This window comes from Anguilla anguilla, chromosome 5 (genome assembly GCF_013347855.1).
Source record: "Anguilla anguilla isolate fAngAng1 chromosome 5, fAngAng1.pri, whole genome shotgun sequence".
Lineage (NCBI taxonomy): Eukaryota > Metazoa > Chordata > Actinopteri > Anguilliformes > Anguillidae > Anguilla > Anguilla anguilla.
In genome coordinates, this window is record NC_049205.1 from 33,407,205 (window position 1) to 33,425,951 (window position 18,747).

The window sequence follows — 18,747 nt, forward strand, 5'->3', positions numbered from 1 at the left end:
TTTGTGGTTGTTTAAAAGGTTGTTGGGCGACTTTTAAAACAGATTAGCCTAAATGTCTGGATGGGGTATATGTGTTATTTTTATGTAATAAAAAATGTAACTGCCCCCTTAAACTTTTGTGTTTTGGATCATTGTCTTGCTGCATAACCCAATTATGCTTTAGCTTCAGCACATAGACAGATGACCGGACATTCTCCATAAGAATATTATGGTACAGAGCAAAATTCATGGTCCCTTCAATAATGGCAAGGTGTCCATCACACTACCACCACCATGGTTGACTGTTGGTATGATGTTCTTACCTTGAAATGCTGTATTTACTGTACGCCAGACATCATAGGACTCAAGTTGTCCCAAATGTTCCATTTTAGACCCATCAGTCCAAATGAACATTATCCCAAAAGGCATGGAATCATCCAGGTGCTTTTTTTGCAAATGTGAGATGTACATACATTTGTACATACAAAAATGTGCATTTTCTTCTTGGTTATAAGTGGTTTCCACCTTGATACTCTCCCATGAACCCCATTTTTGCCCAGTCAATTTCTTATTGTGGAGACATGAACAGTGGCGTTAGTCGAGGCCAGAAAGGCCTGCACTTCTTTGGATGTGCTTGATATGGGTGATATGGGGATTTGATAACTTTTTTATGAAAGGAATTAAATATCCTTTCATTAAAAGAAGGTCCTGGGTTCAAATTCTCACTTGGGCCTTCCTATGTAGAGTTTGCATGTTCTCCCCATGTTCGTGCGGTTTTCCTCCTGATACTTCTGTTTCCTCCCACAGTCCAAAGATATGCAGCTAGGCTAATTGGAGACCCATAATTGCCCATAGGTATGATTGTTTGAGTGAATAGTGTGCGTGCCCTGTGGCGATTTGTCCAGGGTGTATTCCTGCCTCTTGCCCAATGCATTCTGGGATAGGCTCTAGCACTCCCGTGACCCTGACCAGGATAAGTGGGTACAGAGAATGGATGGATGCATGTTTTGTGTTTACTTAGCTTCCATGTAGTTAATATTGCATTTTGTCTGAAGATCTGAAATGATTAAATGTGACAAATATGCAATAATAGAGGAAATCAGGAAAGGGGCAAATAATTTTTAACAACACTGTATATATAAATACACTGCATTTCCGAAAGTATGTGGAGACCTGAACATCACACCCACAAGTACTTGTACATTTCATTCCAAAACCATGGAATTAATGTAAAGTTGGTCCCCCCTTTGCTGCTGTAACAGCCTCCTCTCTTTGGGGAAGGCTTTCCAGTAGATTTTGGAACATGGCGGCTGGAATTTGCTTCCATTCATCCTCAAGGGCACTGCTGGTAGGCATAACACCTGGCTTGCAGTTGGCATTCCAATTCATCCTAAAGGTATTTGATTGGGTAGAGGTCAGGGTTCTCTGCACGCCAGTGAAGTTGTGCCCCACCAAACTCAACAAACCATTTATTTATGGATCTTGCTTTGTGCATGGGGACATAATCATGCAAAAACAGCAAAAAGTCCTTCCCCAAACTGTTACCACAAATTTGGAAGCATTCAATTTGTTTTTTTTTTTTGGGGGGGGGGGTTATTTAGCCTATTATGCAATATTTGGGAGTAGCAACCCCCCCCCATTCACCCCATAAATTATGCCCTTGATCTGAACATTCATTTTTTTATACATACACGTCCTCAAAGGTAGCAGCAGTATACCAGTCATCAATGATGGAAAAATAGGCTATATTGACAGATTCATTGCAACGAGGTAATAGTGATTACATGGATAACATCCAAAGCAAAAGCATAACATAATCATCAGAAAGAGTACTCTTTTTGCTTTTCCAAAAAAAGGACAGTAAATTAGGTTGCCTTTTCATTATTTCACATTCTAATGGATTTTAATTCTATTTCAGAGTTTCTTGATTGGCCTTGAACAAGCGTCAGTAACCCTGTATAGAGTCTGTTACATCAGCTGTTTTTTTTAAGGTAGAACCATTTCTTTTCACTACAGGTGCCTTAGCTAGGATGTAACTACACAACTCAGTTGGTTGTTGTTTATTTGTTGCTCATCACACAGTGGCCGATATGAAATTTGGGTCAATATGTGCCTAGACTACATCACTTGACATGAGGGGTACCTTTGTGACTCCATCATCAACTAATGTAAGAGAATTTGCATGATATTAGATTAGTGCACAGAAGCAATAGGTTACCTCAATAATGATTTGCCTAGCTAAACTAGCTGTCTGTTAATTGACTGGGTAGCAATGAGTGTTGTAGTCTGTATTTCCGGTCACTTGTCTCCCCAGTACTGTCTCTGTGTCTGTGTTCCCTGAGCTGCTTTACTCCCCTGTACTTGTGTGATTTCACTATTCGGGTGGTTCCGGGTTTTCGTGGTTTCCCCCCTTCTTTCCAGTCTCGCTTTACTTCCTGCTTATTTCTAGTTTTACTAATTTCTACTAATCCCTACTAATTTATAGATTGTAAAGTACTAACCTCACTAATATACTAACATGTGAATATTACTAATGGACTAACACACACTAGTTTTGGGTTTTTGATAGTTTAGATCACTATACTAATACATTAACCAGTCTCCCCTTTTCCATGCTGCGCTGTAGCTCCGCCCCTTTTCTTTCTAGCCTGCTCTAACGCTGAGTTCTGCAATTGCCTGCACCTGTCTCTTGCTCTGACTGCACCTCTCTCTCTCTGCACGTGTTTACCTGCTTCACCCAGGCCGTCTATTATCATTGTTGTCTATGTGATTCCAGTCCGCGTTTTGTCAGTCCCCTGTCATTGAATTAGTTTTCCTAATGTGCTTCACCTGGATGTTGTTTGTTACTCCTCCCTCACTCACTTAACCCCTCCTTGATTGTTACCTTCCCCAGTGTATAAATGTCAGTCTTTTCCACCAGCTCAGAGTCAGAACGTTGATCGTATTCATTGTGCCGATTATTTGTAAGCCTTTGTCTATCGAGATTCCTGCGACACCCCTTTGCCCGACTTCGAGTTTGCCTGCCCCTTTTGGTTTTGTTTGCTTCTGGTTCGACCTTCGCTTTGCCTTGACTTCTCTTTTGCCTGTCCCTTTGTACCTTCGCCATTCTGATCTCCTGGTTTTTGATTTTTTGCCTGTCTTTTCACTATTCTTTTGGAAACTCGATTCGGCACCGTCCTCTCTGATTACCTGGCTTCGAACCTCGAACTGAATAAAGACAACGTTTTTTGGATTTCCCTGGTCTGCGTGTGGGTCCTTACACAGAACATCACAATGAGTCCTTTATGGAAAACCTTAAGAAGACGTAATAAGCTTGTCTGTTAAACAGCTGTGTCCGTTTCAGCCTATTTACTCACACAGTTGTCTCTCTTTTCCTTTGATTTAAATATTTTTGATTCCGTTGATTCTTCTCACATACAAATTTGCTCTGACTCTGCTGAGTTAGATTGATAAAGTCAGTGGACAGCAGTTTTCATGTCATATCACAGATTTCAATGGAATTAAATTTTGAGCTTTGTCTGGGACATTCCAGAACACTGACCGTCTTATTGCCAAATGCCATCCATTTGTAAATTTTTCCATGTGTTTTTGGTCATTATCCTGCTAGAATATGAATCATAACCATAAATGCTGTGGACTGAAGCACATTCTGCTGAAGAATTTGGCTGTATTTGTTTCCAGCTTTCACACCATTCATCTCACCAGCCTTCCCATTCTCTCCTACTGAAAAGCAACCCCATATAACATGATGCTAATACCACCATACATGATGGGTAATGGGCTTTATTTAGTTTGCACCAAGCATTCAGGCCAGCGAGGTCAACTTTAGTCCTGAAGGTCTCAGTGTCATTCATATGGCAAATTCCAGGTGTGACTTAATGTTGACCTTGCACAAAAGTGGCTTCAATCTAGGCACTCTCTACCAAGAGGAAAAATCTGTGGAAGTGTTGAAGAGATTGCTTATCTCTTGATAGTGTCACCCATGACAGCCAATGACCTCTACTTGTCCATCAGTGTTTTTTTTTTTTTTGTTAGGGAACAAAACAACAATGGAATTAATGTTTCCAGAAAGCATCAAAGCATTGTCAAACTTTTATTACCTTCTACCTTTTGCCTCAACAACAACTTAATCTCAAAGTTCCACAGGCATTTCCATGGTTTTGATTGACAGCTTGACTGATCTGATTTGATCTGCTTTTTCAATTATGAGACCTCACAAAGTCTCACAAATCGCTGTTTATTCTGCGGTCATGCACTTGTGCACAGTTGGATTTGAAATCAATATAGGTGGAGCCTGTTCCTGTATTTAGTGTTATCTCTCAAGAAATGTACACCAAAATGGAATACAACTTTAGGTTGTTAATACAAAAGGGGTGAATGCTTCGTCAATTTCAGGTTCGTATTTTGAATATAATTGTAAAGACATCTAAAAATTACATATAGAGTTAAGTATATAGGAACCGGAAAAAATCCCTGTTACGGTTGCTCTCCACACCCGCAAACATAAGCGATGCCGACACCAAGGTTTCCCAATAATAACCAATACTTTTTATTATTAGACGCCATACGTAAGGACAAAATAACTAGCTATATAACATAAGGTGAAAAATCCCGACACGGCCTTGGTCCAACGGCGAGGAGAAAATCAAGCCCCCTCCCGAGAAGCCGACTCCAGGCTTCCTTTTATGGGCACCACCACAGGTGCTTCCAATTATCTGAAACAAGAAAACACAGGCCTCCAAACGGCCAGCGCCCCCACCTGACGCGGAGGGGCGTAACACCCCCCCCCCACCAGCTGGGGACACCAGTCCCCAAAACAGAAATTCAAACAAACGAATCATAAATACCAACTCCATGCATCGACAGCCGAGACTTCCCACATTGACTCCCAGCGTTGAACCTCTTCTGCCATGTCACTGCAACTGGTGATCAATGGTCAGCTCATCCTCCTGTAACCAGACTGCACCAGCACCTACGTCGCTAGCATCAATGGCGAGCATAATACGGTTTCAGCATGTTAATATGGCACAGTTGAACACGCTTTTTCCTGTCCGGAGTGTTAATCAAATAGTTTAGGTCTGAAACCCTCTGCTCCACAACGTAAGGTCCACTAAACCTAGCCTGTAAGGCCGAACCAAGAATGGGCAGCAATGCCAAGACTTTATCTCCAGGATCAAAGTGGCAGACTTTAGCCTTCTGATCGAACCAACCCTTCATTCTCTTCTGTGAGCTTTCTAGGTTTTTCTTAGCCAATGCACACGCCCTATGCAACCGAAGGCGAAAATCATTCACGTAGCTCAACAGGTTAGCCGGAGGCGTTTCTGGAAGCCACTTCTCTAATCAGCCCAAGGGGGCCTCTAACTTGGTGTCCAAACCCCAATTCAGTAGGACTAAAACCTGTGCTTTCCTGGGACACCTCACGGGCAGCCATAAGCAACCAGGGGAGTCCCTCCTCCCAATCCTTCTCCAGCTCATGGCAGTACGCACGTAGCATAGACTTCAAGGTTTGATGGAAGCATTCGAGGGCGCCCTGGCTTTCAGCGTGATAGGCACTAGACACGTGGTGCTTTATTCTGAGCTGCCGAAGAACTTGGGCGAAAACACGGGACATAAAATTGGTTCCCTGGTCTGTCTGAACCACTTTGGGAATGCCAAAAACTGTTATAAACTTGGTCAGAGCTTTCAAAACGGCTTTAGCCGTAATCGTACGCAACGGCACAGCCTCTGGATAGCGTGTAGCTTGGCACATCATAGTGAGCAAGTATGTGTTTCCAGCTTTGGACCGAGGAAGCGGGCCAACACAATCAACAATAAGATGTTCGAACGGTTCACCAATTACGGGGATCGGAAACAACGGCGCAGGTGGAATGGTTTTATTACGTTTACCAGTGAGCTGGCAAACATGACAAGTTTTACAATACTGCACTACATCCGTTTTCAATCCCGGCCAGAAAAACTGGCAAAGAACACGATCGTATGTTTTATTTACTCCTAAATGTCCAGCTATACCATCATGGGAGACACTCAAAATCTGCTGCCTGTAAGGCGAGGGAATAACTACCTGATAGACTACAACACGCTCAGCAGACATGCTACTGGGCCTGCATTTTCTCATTAACACACCTTCTTTAGTGAAGTAACCCTGGGACACCGAATCCAGCTCACTATCAGGGATAACCTGCTCGAAAAGGTCAGACAGAGCACAATCAGCTGTCTGAGCTGCCACCAATTCCTCTCGGGACACTGACAAGTCACACACCCCACTCAAGGGCATCTCCTCAGAGACAACGTCCTCCTTGGCTTTGGCTGTCGGGAAAAACTGGAGTGGGATACACTTCTCAGGATTAGCCATAAAAGTTTCACTCAGATCTAAACAGCAGGGGGGTTCAGGCTTAGGCACCCGGGAAACAGAGGGCGAATTATCATGGCGACTCATTTCTCGGGTGACAGCACAGGCGGGGAAAACCCCAGGGAACCTCGGAGTACACAGATCTGGCTCCCTGGACGGGCACGGCCCAGTAACGACCTCGAGGGGCCTTTCCACCCCTTTCCATACTGCACCCCCTGCCAACTCATTTCCCATCAGGAAGGTGACTCCCTCTACAGGCAATGAGGGACACACTCCTACCACCACGGTTCCAGACACTAGGTCCGAAGTAATATTAATGCGGTGCAAAGGCACCTCCACAAAGCCCATTCCAAAACCCCGAACCAATACACTGCTCCCAGTAGATTCTCAGCTGAAAGGGGTAAAATACCATCAAGGAGAAAAGACTGTGCTGACCCAGTGTCTCAAAGTATCTTAACCGATCTCATCTCTGCCGTACCTGGTAAAGATACGGAACTATTTGTAAGGAACGCGGCGTAATCACAAATATCCCCATGTTCCCGAGACGTTAAGCTTCTCCAAGGAGACGCCACAGCCAGCCTCCGCGATCGCAACGGAGCAACCAAAGCTGCGGGTTTTACATGGGACTGAGCCTTGAAAAGCGAACAGTTCGCCACCACATGTCCACGCATTTTACAAAAATTACAATATCGGGTATCGTAACGCCTGCCAACAGGATTACCGTCGCTTATCCTGTTTGCCGAGGGATCGTAAACATAGCTGCCATTTCCGGGCGGTGCATCGCTGCGATATCGGTGATCCCCAAACACCCCTCGTGTGTCAAAACAAACTCATCGGCTAGTACGGCAGCTGCCGCAGGTGTACTCACTTTGTGTTCATTAATATAAGTAGCAATGCGTTCAGGCACAGAGTTTTTAAAATCCTCCAACACCATAAGATTACGCAAATCATCAAATGTGCTAACTTTAGTGGAAACACACCAGCGATCAAATAAAGATCATAGATTCTCGAGCAAACTCAACATACGTTTGATTATCTCCTTTCTTTAGGTTTCTAAACTTTTGGCGATACGCCTCTGGCACCAACTCATACGCTCTAAGAATGGCAGCCTTTACTGTCGGATAGTCGAGGCTCTGATCTGGCGTGAGGGAGGAATATACCTCCTGCGCTTTTCCAGTGAACACACACTGCAACATGAGGGTTCTTTCGGCGTCAGGCCATTTCAGAGTCATGGCTACACGTTCAAACAGCGTAAAGAATTGGTCTACATCTTTTTCATTAAAAGGTGGCATTAAACGCAGATGTCGGCTAATATCAAAGCTGGTAAACGGAGAGGGAGGGGGAGGAACCACATTGCCAGATTCCAATTTCTTTAACTCAATCGTGGCCATAAGTTCCTTCTCTTTGGCCTGCAGCTCCAGTTTCCTTAACTCGAGTTCATAAAGAGCTTTGTCGCGTGCAGCCGCATCCTTAGCGGCTCTTTCCCTTTCCTGGGCCTGCATCTCCAACCTTTTTAATTCAATCTCGTGTTTTTTTAATTCTAAAGCATTTGCCAACTCTGCTTCTCTAATTCGCAGGGTTGTCTCATTTGAGTCACCTGAAGGGAGACTAGGAGAAAGGGGTTGTTCCTCAGATTTATCTTGTAGAATGTCACGATCAATCAAGGTGGCTTTCAAGATAATTTTAACGTTCTCTTTATACCGCTTGCTGGGAATTTCTATTAAATAATGCTCTGCGATTTTTAACAGCTGATCTTTTGTATACAGCTCGAGCAGTTTCACGGAAGGTTCCGCAATAAAATCCTCTATGACCGAAGCCATCGTTAACACTAAACGGACAAGGACAGAGACAATGTTCGGAGACCGAAAACAGCACGATAGTAGCTATAGCTACTCCACAAGGCAGTACAATAAAGGATATCAATATACAAAAATGCGTTTTAACTAAACACGAACTGTGATTAATTTACCGAAACCAGCCCCAAGCTCTCTCGTCCTAACGCCTGAGCAAAACCTCAAGGGATACTAACAAGCACTAATTACAACAACTGAGGTCATTGGGGCATTACGGGCATTACTTTGACTGGTGTGGGCTGCCAGGGCTTCCCCCCAGGTCCTAACTACCTATAGCAACAGAAACCTAACTAAAAAACTAACCTAGTCTTCAGTGTATTCACCGGGCTCGAGGCGGCTTTTAAACGCAAAACCCTTGAACGCTAATGGAAGACCAATTGGATAGTCCCCCACAGCGAACCGGAGCGTACCCCCACCCAGAATTAACACCAAAAATAAAAAAGACAAAATAAAGTGACAAGCCCGAAGGACATGCCCGACGACTACACCTACCTGAGGGAAACTCAGCAGATTACTAACACACAGTCAACTCTACCGCCGCACTCCACAAACGCGAAAAACTTCCAAACTAACAAAACTGTGCCCCAGCGAGAGAAGCTAGAGAACACCTACCGGATCAGCAGATCCCGGACGAGCCCCCAATTATGTTACGGTTGCTCTCCACACCCGCAAACATAAGCGATGCCGACACCAAGGTTTCCCAATAATAACCAATACTTTTTATTATTAGACGCCATACGTAAGGACAAAATAACTAGCTATATAACATAAGGTGAAAAATCCCGACACGGCCTTGGTCCAACGGCGAGGAGAAAATCAAGCCCCCTCCCGAAGCCGACTCCAGGCTTCCTTTTATGGGCACCACCACAGGTGCTTCCAATTATCTGAAACAAGAAAACACAGGCCTCCAAACGGCCAGCGCCCCCACCTGACGCGGAGGGGCGTAACATCCCCTTATTTTAATTTGACTTTGTAACACAGAAAAGTCTCTCCCGGGAGAGAGAGGTCCCTGGCTGTGGTTGACGCAGGGCGTCCGGTGGCGGGTTCCACCCTCCCTGGTTTCAGCCCTTCATCCTCCTAATAGCAGACCTCCCATCCCAGTGCTAAGGGGGAACCTCACCTTCACCGTCTGCCTGCTTTGTCCCTTCCCCAAAGAGGTGGAGCGGTCCATCCCTCGACCGAGTCTAGCTGCCTTTGGGGGGCGGCATGGTGATGCAGTGGGTAGCGCATCACAACAAGAAGGTTATCCTGAGTTCTAATCCCGGCCTAGGCCTCCCTGTGTGGAGTTTGCATGTTCTCACCGTGTCCACGTGGTTTTCCTCCAGGTACTCCGATTTCCTCCCACAGCCCAAAGACATCCAGGTTAGGCTAATTGGAGACTCTAAATTGGCCACTGGTATGAGTGTGTGAGTGAATGGTGAGTGAATGGCGTGTGTGCCCAGTCATAAATTCGTGACCTGTCCAGGGTGTATTCCTGCCTCTTGCCCAATGTAAATTGAGGCTGTAGCACCCCCGTGACCCTGACCAGGAATAAGCGGGTATAGATAATGAATGGACGGATGGATGGATGGATGGATGGACACCATTTGAAATATTCAATGGGGAAGCGGGTAAAAACTTTCTGAAAGCACTGTACACTTGTTTGCATTTAGTGTAGGTAGCTACAAATTGAACCAGCTTTAACTTAGAGTTATAAAATTTTACAGTACACAGAGCTCAAAACTTTAAATGCATTTAAAAACAAAATGAGTAAATGTACTATATCTAGGTATTCTGCCTAGAATGTCATACCTTGTTCTGCTGACTGTCTATGACTAGTAGTGATAAAAATCAGTTTGATGGTATGCATTTGTGATCTTCAATTAAAAACAGCCCTGCTAATCATACTAGTATTTATAAACAAATAATATAACAATTTTAACAAAACACTGCAGGCACTTAAAAATGTGATCTTTGTTTTCATTCATGAGCATTAACAAATGCAAGATGGAAAATCGGCTTGTTGCTTAAATTACAAGTTATATATTTTTTATGATGTGAACCATTAGTTCACCATATAATTATTCTATATTAAGAAGTATATTATAAATGCCCCACTGAAAGAATATTCATTGCAGTATGAACAGTTCACATTTTCCTTGCCTGGCTCAGGATCATTTTATCACTGCATTCCTCAAAATGTACCACTGGGTGGAGCTCTGTATTAATTCAATCTTCTTATCTCTGAAAAACCAAATTGAAAATCTTATCTGTCAGACTGTGGTTAGTTTATCCACTGTGGCCAGATTCCAGTTTCTGGAACATTGTGAGTATATACAAGAAAATCTTGGCAAGGCATTATGTAGAAATAACAGTGTCTGTGATTATATTACTTCAAATTTGGAGATGTTGTGGACATGCTGACTGAATGCTGTATATGTCTAGTTTGCACCAGACAATCTCCATGAAACACAACACCCAACACTGAGGGAGATGCATTTGAAATACACGTCACATTACTGTAAATGTCCATGATAAACCTCAGCATTTGTAATCTGCAGAGAAAAATGAGTTTCACCATGCTTGCAACATGTTAGGAAATATCGCTTACATCATCAAAATACAATTTATCGTGTATTCACACACCCCTGGCACTAATTCATGGTTTTTTAACATGAGAAGTGCTATTGCTTGTCTCCAGAAAAACTGAGTGCCCTAGTCTGTGATTGAGAATGTAGCGTACAGTCTTTTTGTAGCCAGAATCTGAACCACTATATAATAAAGCATGGGGAAGTGCTGTTCAGATTCAGATCAACTAGCAATGGAGCTTCTGTCGTAGACCGATGGAGGTTTGACAGGGAACAGCTCTCAATCATAGGGGCTTGTATCTTGTGACATGCACACACTTCTTCCCCTATTGATTATTTACTATGGGAGGTGGGTGTTTATTAGTGAGGTGTGTGTTGGTCAGCTTTAGCATAGCCAATACTCATTAATTCAGAAAAAAAAAATAGTAGTTCAGTTTGTTCTACATTTTTTCTTAAGTTTGATGAAAGAGTAATCTTCAAAAACACGATCTGATATATTTATCCATCAAGAAAATGACATACTGATATTGTGCTTGATGTTAATTGAGGTTAAGAGTAAGGACATATGTTGATTGAATCCAGTGTATAGTTACAGCAGTCTGGCCAGATACATGCAAACAATGTAACATCTGTTCTCAGTTTTATAAATGTTTACAAGTAAAAAGTCAATTTCCACTTCTTTGTGATGTTTAAGAAAGAAATATGGATTTCAGATATTGCACCAAGCAATCTTGTCAAAATGATGCTGTGCACAGGTGCGTTGGTCTGCAAAACATTTCTCTGCTACTCTGATTCATGATAAACTGACTGAGAAGCCAATCATCCATCTTTGGTATTATTCCTTTGTTAATCCACAACACGACTTTAACTGTATTCCAACTGGATTAATAAACGTTACATTTTAGATATTAAGCAGATACTAACCATTTAGCAGTTCCCTAACCATTATGTTACACTGCCATATTATCTCATGTAACACCTGAAGTTAAAAAAAACAAAAAAACATTTTCCTCAATGTGAAATTAATTAAAACCCAGAATCAGTTCTCAAAATCTTTTTTTTTTTTTCCAACCAGATAAATCAAAGAATTCCACTGGCAGTACAGTGTGCTGTGTGATCAAAGTAACACGTCTAGCATTTTTTGAGAGGGTTATACTAGACAAGCAGAGCATGTTTCACGTATTTCCAGCTAACACTAGAGGGCACAAGTATGGTACCATCTGCTTTGGACCAAGCTACTGTTATCTTGCCTCATTTCAGAAAACATGACCCACAGTTCCATGGCTGTGTATAGAACCAAAATAAACTGTAGACATGATATCTTGCTGGGAAGTAACAGCTGTAAACAGTACAAAGTGATGAGTGATTAGCAAGAGTAATATTCTGTGAACTTCAGTATAAAAGATTGAGAGAGTGGATGCTTTGAGTACACAGGGTATAGCTTGTTGGGTCCATGTACATGCAGTAATTATCTCATTCATTATCTGGTGCCTTTCTGAGTAATCAAGATCACCTTACACGGTATTAAAACAGTCAGAAAAATGACAAACACTGCACACACAGGACATATTATTAAAAACAGTAAGGAAAAAAGACAAAACACTGCACATGTAGGACATGGTATTAAGAAAAAAAGACAAAACACTGCATGACTGATGGGCTATGAGTACCATGGGGGGAGGAGTCCTGTTTATCTGAAAGCTATGTTCTATGTTTCTTAACAATGGAAACAGTCTCAGCATCATGGATGTGGGGAGGGAGCAAGTTCCGGAGTTTGGGTGCTGCACACGAGAGAGCCTGATCACCAAGAGCGGGGTGGCAAGATGGGGGGATAATTAACAGTCTTGCAGAGGAAGAGCAGAGTGAACGAGTGGGTGTGTTTTCCAAAAGAAGGTCAGTAAGACAGGCCGGAGCTAAACCATTGAGTGCATTGTAGGTTAGCAGTACGGTTTTAAATTGTATCCGGTATTGTACTGGCAGCCAATGTTGTTTGAATTCTCGTTGCTGCATTTTAGTTTAATTGAAGTTTGTTGATTGATCTGATTGGGATGCCAGAGAGAATGGAGTTACAATAATTTGATGACCGTGATGCTCGTGCATTAGTGCGATATGTAAGAAAAAACTGAAGAGTAACTCTTCCTCAGGTGAGACCGGTTGGACACTTCTGAGTGCATAGTGAACACTGCACATGGAAATTTTAAGCTTCTTTGCAATTTCTTGCGAGGAATAACCTTTGGAATAACCAGAGGAATAACTTCTCCTACAATGTTTACTTGGCACCACACACCGAAGTCTGACTCCTTGTTTGGCATGTTTCTAGCAACATATTTCATTCCTATTTGACTGCCACTACAAGCTAAAGGTATTAGGCTACCTGTGATTTTTAAAAACTTAAGGTAGATATGATTTCACAATTTAATTATTCCTCCACCTCCCTCCTAGCCCTCCACCTGCTAAATTATTGGATAGACTTACAATAATGTTTAATTGTAATTAAAGACAAAGGAGGCTGCTTTGAGGAGTCATGTCTAAGATTATTTTTATTTTAATAAGATATCAATAATAATATAAATTATTTTTAAGTAAAATTCACCTTTTTTGTGTTGTTAGGTAGAATTTTTAACTGAATTACTGAATTCAAAGTTTTTGTAACACACACAGCACATTTACAAAAGTATGTGGACACCTGAATATCACATCCATATCCTGAACATTTCATTCCAATACCATGGGCATTAATATGGAGTTGGACCCCCCTTGCCGCTGTAACAGCCTCCACTATTCTGAGAAGGCTTTCCAGTGGATTTTGGAACATGACTGTGGGGATTTACTTACATTCAGCCACAAAAGCATTAGTGAAGTTGGGCAGCGATTTTGAGAGTAGTAACCATCCTAATTCATTCCAAAGGTGATTGATGGGGTAGAGATCAGGGCTCTCTGCAGGCCAGTCAAGTTATTCCCCACCAAACTCAGGAAACCATTTATTTATGAACCTTGCATTGTGCACGGGGGCATTGCCATGCTGAAACAGGAAAGGGTCTTCCCCAAATTGTTGCCACAAAGTTGGAAGCAAACAATACTCTAGAATGTTATTCCCTTCAATTCAATTCCCTTCACTGGAACTAAGGGGCCTATCCCAACCCATGAAAAATAGCCCCAGAGCATTATTCCTCCTCCATCAAACTTTACAGATGGCAATATTCGGCCAGTACAGTTGCCACTATGCATTCTACCAAACCCAGATTCATCCGTCAGACAGCCAGATAGTGATGTGTGATTCATCATTCCAGAGAACGCATTTCCACTGCTCCAGAATCCAATGGAAGTGTGATTTTAGGTGATCTTAGGCTTGTGTATGGCTGCTTGGCCATGGAAACCCATTTCATGAAACTCTTGACTAACAGTTCTTGTGCTGACGTTGTTTCCAGAGGTAGTTTGGAACTCTATAGTGAATGTTGCAACCGAGAACAGATTTTTACATAGTACACGCTTCAACACTTGGCCATCCTGTTCCGTGAGCTTGTGTGGCATACCGCTTCTCGGCTGAACTGTTGTTGCTCCTCTATGTTTCCAATTCACAATAATAGCACATACAGTTGACTGGGGCAGCTCTAGAGGCAGAAATTTGATTAACTCACTTGTTGGAAAGGTGGCATCCTATGATCCTATCCATATATATATATAATAGGTACCTCATCTTTAACTTCCAACATGAAAATGCTGTTATAAATGCAAAAAAACAACCAAAAAAAACAGAACACTGAAAGACAGCGAAGGATAAATCACACTTAGTACCTTTGGTTTAACTGGCTATAAATAGCAGTGTCTTGATTTACTTCTAAATTTGTTGTTTGTCCACATGTAGAGCCTTAGCAAACCATTATAATGACAACCACAGACTGCCTTCAGCATTTCCCCTGATGTAAGCTCTATAAAATCAACAGAAATAATCTACTGGTTATATGCAATGAAATCCAAAGACATAAATACGCATAGCTCCATTGTAGTCATGCATAATTCCAGAGTGCATAATCATGCATATTCTAGAATGTAAAATATGACCTACAGCTTCATTAACTGTAGCAATGAAGTACTTGCCATACCTCACTGGCACTTTATATCTATAAAAAGCAGTATGACTCAATCCAATCAGCAAGAATTAGATTTAATTTTCTCAACATTTCAGGAGCAGGGATGTATTCATAACAGATAACAGTTCACAACAGTAATCACACAACCTGGACACAGGGGAGCTCACCTCATTATACCTGATTTCATGTTGCCAGGGAGTGACATGCTTTCAGCACCCATGAGGGAAGAGGACTCCCAGACTGCTTCTTGAGATTATTTAGAATTCTGCTGTACGATTCAAAGCACATCATCTTTATGCTGAAAATACCAATGGTATTCATTTCTACGGCCTATGTTCACAGGATTGAATTAGGCCAATTTCATACTCAAAAGCTGGCTGTGGAGTGTTCCGGCAAACCTAAATAATATCTTTTGACCATGCCAAATTGAGAGTGATATTGCAAGGATAACCTTTGGAGTCATTTTCTAGAATATTATGGTTTTAATAACACAGTTTATTTATTCTGAAAAGGCATATGGATAGAGGTATGAAATCGAGGGGGGATTATTTCAGCATATCACCCATGCCTCTTCCCTGACCAGCCTCTGGTCTTCTTCATTTCCCCACACAAACATCCTCTACTGTTATAACAATACAAAATGAATCCAAATCATCACATGTACCCATATAAGAATGACCTTAGGAGTGTAACAGCTGTTACTATAAATAATAAAGAAATGGAAGCAAGTAAGTGTACAGTGACATTAGACTGAGATAATTATTTTTTTCAAACTCAATGAGACAAAGCTTTCCAGTTAACAGTTTGGTTTAATTTTGGTTAAAACTTGTAGGAAACCGAACTACCAAGTACACAAATTTCCCAGACCTCAAATGTCAGGTTCTATAATGTACACCCTTTTGAAGTAATCTAGCGCAATGATAAATATGAATTCCTGCAGTGGTGACCCTGTCTTATACAATGTCTTTCATTGCCATTTCCTTGCTTCAGGCACATGGGCCCAGATTGAGGCAAAACTTTGACTCATGGAAGTGGTAATTGTTTCTTCTCAAACAGCCATTTCGAACCAATTATACTGATATCTGCACCATAAACCTAACTTCCGGATGAACATTGATCGAATCCTGGCCAAAGTCTTGCTGTAAAAAAACATTAAAGTAAAAAATAAAAGTAAAAACTCTGAAATGGCTCAGACACTCAACCAGTTCAGGCACAACCTTTTCCGTCAACATTTTCTGGAAGACCTATCCAAGATAAATTACCTGAATATGACCCGGGTTGATAGTCATGAGACAATTCAACCCCCTGCAAAAGAAAGGGGGTGTTTGAATTAAGAGCCTTTAGTCACAGCAAAACTGGATTCCTTGCAGAACAAAGCACCCCAGGAAAAACATACTATTGATATATATTTGAAAAGCCCAAATGTGGAAAAAGTCTGATTAAGCCAATCTGACTATTTATCAGCAGCAATTGACTACAAGCACCCCAATGTTTACACCATGAAATGTTTGTCTTGTAAAAGGTTATTAAAGCAGCATGGGAAACTTATCTGAGTCCAACTGTGGGAGGAAAACAGAATGTAAGACTCAGATACTTACCGGCCAGTGCTGGCATTTAAATGATTCCTTGGTATAAGGCAACAAGGCATTACAATGCACTGAAGGCCCCGTGTGCTATGGATTGCAAGGTTCTAAGGCACTCCAACTGCAATAAACAGCCTGTATCACAGCAGCAACTGTCAACACTACCACAGCTGTGTTCAGCATATGGCCTATTCATCAGAGAATACATTTTTTGCTAGTATCTGGTACGTACTATAACTAAAAGGTATCATGAAGGCTACAACTGGCAACTGGCAATAGACATGTTATAGGAAAGGTAATAAGCACAGAAGTGATGATATTGCATTGTATTGTACTGATATGTAGTCCAACATCTTTCTAATAACTTCAGCTACAGGCATCCCTGAGTATGGTTACCAGGCGTTGGAATGTGCCCCCCTCTCCAGCGCATCTTCAGATCCACATCTCTAGAAGGGGACTGTGGCGTCATTATCTCCATCTGCAGGGGAGACAGAAATAAATGTGGCAACCATACAATACAAAGCACAAAACACTGGGACATAACACTCTCAGTATTTAATTGGAAACTAAAGGAGAGCAATTTAGTACTGTAAATTGTACTAGTTCTAGCTTCATTTAAGCCATTTTCCAAGTCTCTGTGAAGCTCACATCTGGAGTTCTTTCAATCTTTTAATAGAACACCCCCTAAATGGGCAAGGATTGGTCAGATTTGACATTTTTGTGAAGGGGTTAAAAAGGGAAAATCATTTTTAATGTCATCACACCAGGTAACCTAAGCTCATGTATACTTCATATGCAATGTATCCTGATGAAGACACAGTACAGGCTGATCATCTGCTGCATTTGCAAATATATTATTGGTTATTTGGCATCTAATAATGTGATGTCCACCTGAATCACTGGGAGGATGTTTGGATATGCATGTATTACCATTTTTTTGTTATGATCATGTTTCTCACAACAATATCTGAAGAAAAACACACATCTTGGCCTGTCAGTAAAAGTATTTATATCAAAACTAGGCCAAGTTACAAGAAACAATATTGGCTAGCTCACACAAATAAACTGTATTCCAAAACAATGCAACCCAGTTTCCTAAATTATTTCAAGCAACGTCACCATGTGTTTTTTAAAATTTTACCATCTGAAGAGAATATAGTAATTCATAGTGTATGTCACATGAAAGTGTCAAATGGCAATCAAATGGTAAATGGCAATAAAGGCAAGACAATTAACCCACATACTTTCCTAACAAGCTAAAAAAGTTGCCAGGTTTATTTTAAGTCTCTAATGTCCTCTATTAAACAAAGCTTTTCAATAAATGAAATGAGATGGGAATTTAAAACCAAAGGAAATGAACATTTCTACTTTCTCTCTGGATCAGTAGCTATAGAACTGAGTGTTCATATTTAAAGGAGCCATAGATAGGCCATTAGTATAGCAGATATGACACTAAAAAGTAAACACGCAGTCTTTTTATGGGAGTATAGGCCTGCTTGCTATACTGATGTATATGTGCTTTAAAACACAATGCCAGATGCACTGCTGACTTTCCCAAGTCCCAGTTATTGGCTTGCACTATCTACTACCTCATGAACAACAGAACATGTATACATTTTGACTTCAGTATATGAATAAAATCTACTACTGACCATGGTTAATAGATTTATTTAAATTGTTGTAGGCATGGTGCAAGACACATACGCATCTCCATGCTAGTGGAAACACATCACCCAGGGAAGGAAGGATTGAAAAGGATTCAATGTTAAGTGTGTTTTTCAAGGAAAATACTAGTTAAGGTCTCAACAGTCACAGAAAATCATGGAAACCTGTAAAAAGCAGCAGAAGTCAGTGTTTGTAAAACATGAATTTATTAACTTAGCTAATAGTCTAATGTGCAGTGAGAAATGTTTAAAGTAGCACCAGTAACAAAGTGCATGAAGTTAAAAAAAAAATCAGTTTCCACAAGAAAGGAATACAAGGAAAATGCATTGATATTGCTTTGGTCCATCACAGAAAATAGAATACTATTAGAAACAGAACATGGTCAAATTCCATTACTTAAATAATAAAACAGAGTTATCGTGTGTAAATTTTTACTTCTTTAAAGTTTGTTTTGGTACATGTTGTTTGCCCAGTGGATTTTGTGTGTTTGACTCTATTTGTTCAACTTGACCTTGATGCTTGTTTTGCCCCTCTGCTCGCCGAATAGTGACTCTGGTTACCTAGAGTGTTCTCAGCTGGATTACAAATCCTTCCATTGAGACACTGTTTCGTTATTCTGTTTTGTAATTTTTCCATCATTTTTTTTTAACGGTATATATA